The sequence below is a fragment of the Urocampus carinirostris genome, chromosome 15, assembly GCF_059441175.1.
Source record: "Urocampus carinirostris isolate Australia breed hairy pipefish chromosome 15, RoL_Ucar_1.0, whole genome shotgun sequence".
Taxonomy (NCBI): domain Eukaryota; kingdom Metazoa; phylum Chordata; class Actinopteri; order Syngnathiformes; family Syngnathidae; genus Urocampus; species Urocampus carinirostris.
Window position 1 is genome coordinate 10992217 of NC_142363.1, and position 10214 is coordinate 11002430.

Below are 10214 nucleotides of genomic sequence, written 5' to 3' on the forward strand. Positions count from 1 at the left end.
ATGGCTGTGGTCCAATCTGCAATGAATACAGAAGTTTACATTGACATTTTGGACAGCTTTCTTATTCCTTCAATTGAAAATATTTTTGGGAATGATTAATTAATTTCCCAAGATGACAATGCATCATGCCATAGAGCAAAAACTGTGAGCGCATTCCCTGGAGAAAGGCAAATAGCACAGATCTCAACCCAATTGTAAACCTGTGGTGGAAATTGAACAACAAAATGTCCACAACAGCAAAGATGATTTCGCAACTGCAATCAAAGACACTTGGCACCAGATTGATGAAGAGTCCTGTTTGTCACTCATCAAGTCCATGCCTCAGACTGCAAGCTGTCATAAAAGCCAAAAGTGGTGCAACTGGATACTGGTGATATGTTTTTTTTGTTATTTCTTTTTCTGTTTTTCATGATTCGTATTTTTTTTCCTGAGAATGGAATGATTCCATATTTATTTCCCTGCACTTGCTCTAGAAAACATTTAACGACCATTGCAATGGTTTTTCTTAATTTCCTATAGTGTTTCTAAAAGCCAGTATGTTGACCTTACAATTGTTTCGTGTTTGTGATCTTAGTTTTTTCTACAGAAAAATGTCTGAGGGAAGACTTGCCAAAGACTGATGAATCCATACTCTTTTCTAGGGGTTGTCGCAGCCAATTATTTTCTGGGCTGTGTTGATCATTTTCTGTTCAAAGTCATTTTTATCAATCGGTAATCGCCATAACGAATGTTTTTCGGTGGTGCAGGGGAAGGGGCAGGGGCTCCGTCTGCAAGAAAGAGTGACAGAGATCGCATAACCTGTCAACTAATTCAAGTTCACTGTATTTTATAGTTTTTTTTTAGTCGTTTCAAATTTTGTCGCCGAATAACAACTTTCATACGGGAAAGCAAAAAAATAAACACCGATCTTGTTTTGCCCAATTTAGCTCTAATCTGAATTGCCTGTCACCCATGGCAGACGGCAACATCATTTTAGATTGCTAATATTGTTGCGGTATTCCACGTAGTTTGTGTAAAGAACTGGAACAGAAGGAGGACCCAGATGCGTAACGTTTCTCACACAAACTTTATTTTACGGGAATGGGGCAGTCATGCACATTAACACAAACGCCAGTGATATGGTGATTGCTGGGCGGAAGAAGAAAGACAACAATCTGGCGTGGAACAACAGGAAGCCAGAGACCAACGAGATCCATACCAGTTACACGAGCCGGTACCGGACAGATGATGTCGATACCTGACAGGATTGATAACAGATATAGGAGACTGGAGACAGAGATCAGACAGAACGAGATAGACGGGAACGATACCAGACACTGGAGACCGGAGAACGATACAAAAACAGGACGAAATAGACGGGAACGATACCGGACAGGATACCGGACAGAGTCAAAACACACGTCTTGCGGGTGCAGAGGTTCGTTAACGGACTGAAAAAGGGTGAGTGAGAGCACTGAGCTTAAATAGGAGGGAAGCCAATCAGGCAACGAGCCCCAGCTGGCGCTAAATGGGCAGGGCCAATTGGCAACGTGACAGTTTGTGAGTAAATGATACCTGTGTTGTGTTTGTAAGGTGTAATATCGCTTAATGAGGAGGATTTGTAATCATTAATAAGGGGAGCAATTGGTGAAGGTTGACAGGTATGAGATCAAGAGAATGTTGATGATACGTAAGCACTTACTGTAAACTTAGAATTAAAGACAACTTCTATTAAATGAACATACACACAAAAAATCTTGATAACACGAGTTTTTTTACTCTTTTATTTAGCATGCACAAACTGAACAAGCTGATGCTGGCAGTTAACTGTGTAAAAGTGGTAAGTGGTCTCGAGCAGACTTTGGTGGTTGCCTCTAGGACTGCTTGTGAGCTGGATTTCATGGGATACCAGTTATTTGGACTTACTTGGACTCGCTGTTTTGACCGTTGCATCGTTGTTGCTACCGGCCCATCATGTTGCTGTTCATTGATTCCCACACCCTTTAGAGCTACTCTGTTTTTTGTAACATTGACAATTTAATGAAAAGGGGGCTCGGGGAAGAGCTTGAGAAAGGAATGGATTTTATTATCTGAGAGCACCTCCCGGTCCTCCTTGCAAGTTTAAAATCCACTGATGTTTTCTTTTCAGTATCTACTAAAGTTTAAACTTAATAAAACTCGTTTACCAAAAATCTCGCGTTAAGAGGAGCTCATATAAAGAGGTACCACTGTTTTGTTGTCTGTAATTGTTTGGGTGTCCATAGCAACAATTATCATTATATTTATTGCAAATATGAGGGTGTAAAAAATGTAGAATAGAAACTTTTTCATACCTTGTGAACCACTGCCAAATTTATGTGTGTCTGTGTTACAGTACTGTGTGGAACTTTTGGGGGAGTTGAGAGCTGTTGCAGGCGTGAAGGGCATCGCGGTCAATCAAAGGGCCGCCCGTCTTCTCTCCGCCTTTGCTTTCGGTCCGCCTGATGGTAATTCTCTGATTTGACTTTGATGTGCCAATTTGCGGCTGATGAATAATTGTCTGGTTTGCTGATAACTTGTGGGAGTCAAGTGCATTCTGGTGGCACTCAATGCAAATGGGAGATATTTGGGTCCTTCAAATCACAACAGTAGCCCCTCAGCATTTGCCTGACTGCGCAGTGAGCAAACTAACCAATTAGCTGCGTTTGAAGAAGCCATTTTTTTTTTGATTGGCGCAATCAGTAAACAGCAAGGCCTCTTTATGATTGTGCCCCTGATTAGATAAGTTGTCACTTAAGAAGTTGTTGAAGATTTTAATTCATCGCTTTATATTGCTGGAAAGTATGGTAATTACCTAATCCATTCTCTCCCGCGCAGCACTTCAGATTTGTTCAGGCAGTCGGTGTTAACAAGCGTGTGTTTTTTTAAAATTTGTATTTACCTTAATGATTTCTCAAATAAATCTCAAAATTGATGCAATCCAAAAGGATGGCTGACCAGACAGCACTGATTTGTAATTTGCCATCAATAGTTGCAGAAATACGAATCCTTTAAAGTCACCATCTTGCCTCAAAGAAGCTCATGACTCATTGATGCCCGTGGAATAATCTGCATGAACAAGAACAACTTAATATTCATACCATCTTTGAGTGTGTCTGCATTCAAACCTAATTAACATTAAAAACCAATTAACTGACAAAAGACTGATCTAATTTATGTGTCAGAATACTTATTCGCCAAAGTTATTATTTTGGGAGCTCATTAGTAAACAAGTGCTGTAAAATATTCGTCTAGGAACTGAAAATGTTGATGAAAAATTACAACAAGGATATTTGTTAGACTCACCTGCAGAAAATCTTTTTCAAAAATATATAATCATTTTGACGATCTGCCACCATCTATAATATATTCAAATGAATTAGAATGCTCATAATTTAAAGAGAGATGTTAAGTATTGATTGTCTTTGTCGCAGTTTTCAACTTTTCTTACCCCTTATCACTAACCCCCTTTAGACCCATTCTTATGGGCATTAAAGGAAAAAAAACACTAATTCACGAAATAAATGAGATACGATCCCTCTCAAACACAATCGGGACGGCGGCTGATGGAACAGGAAGAAGAGATCGGGCGAGGCGGAGGTATGAGGAAACGACAAGTCTGTGGTCAATTGGGTGGCTATGCTTGTCTAACGCCCCCTGTATTAATTTGATTTCATGCACATAGAAGTCAACCCACTGATTACAGTATTGTACTTCATAGTTTGGCTTATATGAATTTACATACGGAACTTGCAAAATTTGCATACTGCAGGGAAATACATTGAAACATCTTAAATGTTAAATTGACGCTATTTTTACGCTAAATATTCATTTGTTTATTTATTTTCTTAAACGTAACCTTTACTTTGGAGATATGTATACTTTTTATAGTATTTATTCATGTATAATTCTCCTTTTTTGTTTTACCAAAGAAATAACTCAAAATTTGGGTGCGCGATTTACACGAGGTCTTGCGATGGTACATAACCTTTTTGCGCAATGATCAAATAATGAATGCAACCACATCTCTCGACCCACAAGACACCTACGGTCTGTTTTAGTAAGAATATCCAAATTACTTGCGTGGACTTATTATAATAAATTCAATAATTCTCGTTGGCTCGTGCACAGAAGCGAGGCGCCTCTTGATTTAATCGCCTCGTACATAGCAATACATGAGTTAAGCATTGTTGTTTTGAGCAATTATTTAAAAAGTTTCAATCCAGTCATCTTCTTATTTTTTTACTCAGTTTTTATTAATTTATCAACAATTTTCCATATAAAAATGAAATAATGATACACTGGTACCTGTTAGATAGCACCTGGGGCTGTGGGGAGGAAACATTAAATTGAATTGAATTGTCAGAACCAGAACAGACGGTGGACCCGGAAGCGTAACGTTTTCACACAAGCTTTATTTTACAGGAATGGGGCAGTCATGCGCGGGCACACAAACGCCAGCGATTCGGCGATCGCTGTGCAGAAGAAGTGAGACAGAGAAGTCAGGCGCAGGAAAACAGGAAGCCAGGAGAAAAAAAAAACGGACAGAACAGACGGGATCGATACCAGATACAGGATACACAAGCAAGATACCGAACAGGACGGGACAGACGGGATCGATACCGGATACACAGGCAACATACTGGACAGGGCGGGACGGACGGGATTGATAACGATAACCGGATACACGAGCAAGATACCGGACAGGACGGGACCGATACTGGAGACTGGATACATGAGCGAGATACCGGACAGGACGGGACCGATACTGGATACTGGCGCAAGATACCGGACAGGGCAAGACAGGTAGGATCGATATCAAATACTGGATACACACGCAAGATACCGGACAGGACGGGACAGACAGGATCGATACTGGATACACGAGCAGGACGGGACAGAAGGAATCGATACCGGATACTGGATACACAAGCAGGATACCAGACAGAGTCGAAATACATTTCTTGCAAGTGCAAAGCTTTGTTGACCGACTGACCAGAAGTGAATGAGAGCACTGAGTTTAAATAGGAGGGGAGCTAATCAGGCAATGAACAACAGCTGGTGCCAAACATGCGGGCCTAAATGAGGGCAATGGGCAATCGTGACATGAATATCGCTCCAAATGTCGGTTATCAGCCTCTTGTTAATACTAACTATTGGTATCGGCATCAGGCCTGAAAACCTATATCAGTCAATACATAGTATGTACTCACATTAAAGCCTCCCCCAAAATCTGCTTGAAATTGGCCACAAAATAAAACAAAAAGAAGCAATATTTTATTAACATTAACAGTTGAGACACTCCATATTCATTATGTCATTTGTCTTCAAACCACTCAAATATTTCCTTTTTGATATCTATGTAATGTCCAAGAGATTTTCGCATCATTGTACTCTGTGCTTGAGACATCCCAGCTTTGCGAATCATTTCTTTTCAATATTGTGTTGCTGGTGGGAGTAGGATTATATTATATTATTATTTATTATATAAAATTATCAGTGGCTTTGTGAGAGAAGGACCAACTGCCACAGTATAGCAGACATTGTGATCCCTTCTCTGTTTTTTTTGAGTAGCGCACCATCTTGAATGACAGTTGAGTTACAAAGTTTTAGCAATAACGCTTTACAGTCCTCGTTACAGAGAAAAATAATTGCGTGTCAGTAACGTGTTCCTTTGTTACACCATACTCCCAATATTGTACGCGAGTAGGCATTATACACGAATAGATATAGTAATCCCACAATTGTGCAGCTGCCCAGCTAAATTACAATTTAAACATACCCAAATCTAGAGTAATTTTGCTCTACTTGGAAAGCTAGCGTCTTATTTTGTGCTGGAAACTAGTGTATTCTAAACCTGGAAGCTAGCATTAAGGTAGCTTAGTCTTTTTCAATGATTTATTGATTGCACATCTTTAACCTACCGCACACTTTGAATGTTCTGCCATCAAACCTCCAAGTGACACCTTAATCAATACAACGGAGTAAGAAGAGCAGTGACTGTAGCGTGCATAAGACCCTAAACCAGGATCAGGTCTGATTAGGGCAGTTTTAACATGTCATGCTGATTAGAGCCTGGTGGATCTGACCACTAATTATCTGTGAAGTGTTCGGCCTCGCTGTGGAAGAGAGGGAGAGTTGGGTGGCAGCCAGACAGACGTCCGAATCTCCCTCCCTCCCTATTCCTCTCTTGTCCACCGGCTCCCACCCCCACAAAAGGTCTGCAGCTTTGATTGGGTCTACTGCATTGTGCAAAGGTAAAGTGAAAAAGAATCCAATTTCTCTTTGGCTGTGCCACTACCCCCTGCAGGGCGGAGTCAATGTAGCTTTTCTGTGGCTTCGTATGACCAGCTGGCTACACGAGGCCAAATAAACACTCCACAGCCACTGGATGTGCACGATTCCCGACTGGAACTGAGCTTTTGTCCCATGTGGATTGGACTCTAATTGGTGTGGGCGAAACAAACTGTTGTTTGCGCTGATGAGGTTCTAATGGAGAGAAAATACAAATGGCGAGTAAATACAACACCCATGTTGGCTTGTAAGAACATTAGAAAGTACCCCCAAACTCTAGAAAACTTGTCTTTGGTCGTCTTTGTGTCTTCTTAGGCATTCAAAGCTTATTTTATTTTTTTACAAAGGATTTCATTATGTATTTTAAATAAATTAGCTCAATATGAAATGGAGATATGCATTGAATTGTTAAGATAACAATCTTTTCCAATAGAAAAAAAGCATGTTTTGTTCTTGTCAAGCTCATGAAAAGAATAATAATGCTCAATTGAAATAATGGTGATTAATATTATTTTTATTATTATAATTTTTACAATTATTATAATTATTTTAGTTTTAAAAATAATAATAATTATTATAAATGTTATAATTATCCTTATAATATAATGATAATGCTCAAAGGTGCGGTCTGTCGTTTGAGTTGAAAAAGTTGAAAGCAGAATCGTTTTTTCTATAAAATGTGTGTTAACAATGCCCTTCTGAGTTCAAAGAGCTTTTATCAAAAATTTTTGACCACCCTTACCTGCTTTTATCTTACTTGTAGCAATGCTATTTTGTTAGCGTAACATGAAAGTGGTGAAAGTAAGAAAGGGGTTGTTTTTCTTTTTTGTTTTGGTCCAGTCTTTCACGAGGTTATTGTATGCAAAAGTTTGGGCACCCCTGATCATTTTCAAGATTTTCCTTTATAAATCATTGGTTGTTCAGATCAGCAATTCCATTTAAATTTTTCATATAAAAGACAAACACAGTGATATCTAAGAATTGAAATGAAGTTCATAGGATTTACAGAAAGTGTGCAATAATTACTTAAACAAAAGTAAGTAGGTGCATACATTTGGGCACCGTTGTAGTTTTATTGATTTGAAAACCTTTAGCACTAATTATAGGAACACAAAATTTGTTTGGTAAGTTCATTGACCCTTCACCTACATACACAGGTGAAGCCAATCATAAGAAAGGTTATTTAGAATAGAATAGAATAGAATTGAATATACCTTTATCAAATCTCAGATAAGCATAGGCAAAGGATGGTGAGAACTGAAATGGAGATGTTTTGTTAAAAAAAATACCTTCAACCAGAATCCAGACCCTCATTGGAAGCTATAGGAAGCGTTTGGAGGCTGTTATTTCTGCAAAAGGAGGATCTACCTAATATTGATGTCATTTTTCTGTTGGGGTGCCCAAATGTATGCACCAGCCTACTTTTGTTTAAGCAATTATTGCACATTTTCTGTAAATCCTATAAACTTAATTTCAATTCTCGGATAACACTGTGTTTGTCTGCTATTTGATATATTGAACTGAAATTGCTTATCTGAACAACCAATGATTTATAAAGGAAAATCTTGAAAGTGATCAGGGGTGCCCAAAATTTTGCATACGACTGTATCAGCAAGATGGCAGACATTCATGTCAGCTCCCTCCTGGTGATCCTAATGTTATCTCATGTCAATATGTCATGTCATGCGTGATCACAAAAAGTTTCAAAGGACTGCACAGACCACTAATAAAACCCCTGACCTATGTAAGGGCATGAAAAAAACAAAAACATGCATTTTCTGAGCAAAGTCTCTGTGCAGGAATACACATTTCTTGAATGCACTTTATATGATTGCTCAAGTATTTTTGCTTATGATTTGAATCAATATTGTTTTTGTTTGATTAATAAAGTTTTTTTTTACCTCTAGGAGGCGCTAAATCAAGGGGAACCAACCTTTTTGAAGCTGAGAGCTATCTTTTCTTACCAATTGTTTCGAAAGGCAGTTTGATACGCTTTCTAAAATAACAACTCATCAAGTAACTACTATGTTGTTACTATGTCATAACCAGGTTCTTACATTTTTAGCAGTAGAGTTAAAATAGGCAAATCAAATTTCCTAGAAAATAACAATGACTAGTGAGCTATTTTCAAAACCTGTCTAAGGAATACTATGTTGTTCTTAGGGGTTTACCTGGTGCTTGCGGGCAAGTGATACACAATGTCCCATTAATGCTTAACGTTTTTTACTGCTTGGAGGCGCTAAATAAAACACAAGGTCCCTTTAAGGCTGGGGTCTCTGCCTCGGTATTCGCCCAATCTATATTTTTTCTTCTAATAAACAAAAGACAAACATCTCAAAAACAATAACATTTGAAAATCTGGATCCCTGGAAAAATAAATCTATTTTTTTTCAGTGCACTCTACTTGTTGCACATTCTGCAAACTCTTCTCTACTTCAAGTCGTTTATATATTTTCCCATTTCAATGGTCGCGTCGAGCGTTTCTCACCTCGCCGCCGCCGACCGGGGCGACCCTCTGACTCCAGCTTCTCAAGGGGAAAGGAGGAAGGAGTAAAGAAACGCGGGATTTGGATGTAATCCCTGTTTGCGCTCGGGGGTCACATGCTTTGCTACAGTCTGCAAGTTTATTTGAGGGAAGCCGTCTAATTGTAATGCTCCTCTGGAGAGCAGTCAGTGTCTCCAGCTGAATGCTGGAGTGGAGACAGGTTGCCGCAAGATGATAATTGAAAAGAAAGTGGGTGGTCCTCTTTGGCCCCGCCGGCCCTCCGGGACGCTTCGATTGAGTCCCCGGCTTGTTTGGAACGGGGCAAATGTTATATTTGAAGAAATGATTACGACCTTGCCAGGTCCTTCGTTTGACAGGCGCCGCTATTCAAAGGTTGCTCTAGTCGGTGTTTGTTTTCACATTATCTTGCTTCTATTTCTGTTCTGCCAGACGCATTTTGGAAAAAAACATGTATATATATTTATAGTTTCCCGTTTATTTTGCAACACCGAGCAGTCACAGTCCTGCACAACGCTGAGGTGTTTATCTTTTGCACAATTTATGCGCTTATTGTATCCATTGCACTGCTCTCTATTAACCAGTAATCTGCAGACTGGCAGCTGGCCATCACCGTGGCAACCGTAAGAGGGGGGGAAACTGCATTCTTTTTGAAAAGGGTAAAAAAGAAGACGGTGGTAAAGCCGGTGGCTGCCAGTCCATTTCAAACCTAAGCCTTCAGTAGGCGAAATCAATCCAACCGTCAATAACTATTTGATGGCTATAAAACATATACTGCAGCTACAGCAGCAACACATATACAAAAAGCATCAATAATCATTTATCCTCATAAAATTGCCGTATTATTTAGGAATATAGCCGCATTTTATTCACCAAAGCCCCCTTTTTTGTGCACAAAATCCATCCTCCTTTATTTCCTCAAGGTTTTAATTAGTCTGTCGTATTATCTCTGCATTTCAGTTCCATCAAGAAGTTATTTCACCATCAAAACTAATGATGAAAGTCAAGCCTGTCCTGTCGTATTTCAGGCATAACTTCTTAACCGATTTATGGCTGAAAATGTCAGTTCGACACAAGTAGTACACATCTCTTTTTTGTCTTGATACTTGCCTCATAGCCAATTATAGTTTGTGAAATTATTTAATCATGGACAAGATATAATTAATATGATTCAGGTATTATTAGGCCAGCAAAAATGGCCTTGCAGGCCCTGATGGCTCACAAATGTAAATATTCATATTTCAAAAGGAAAAACTTGGGAAATCGAGGTGGGTGGTTGAAAAAGTCTCATTTTGGTTTTATTGTGTGGGACAAGTTGGGAACCATTCCAAGGATGAAGTGTAATTATATCATGTGCAGTGTACCAGATAGAGGGTTTCATATCACTTGAGAAAACACTCGTCCTTCATGCGATAAAAGT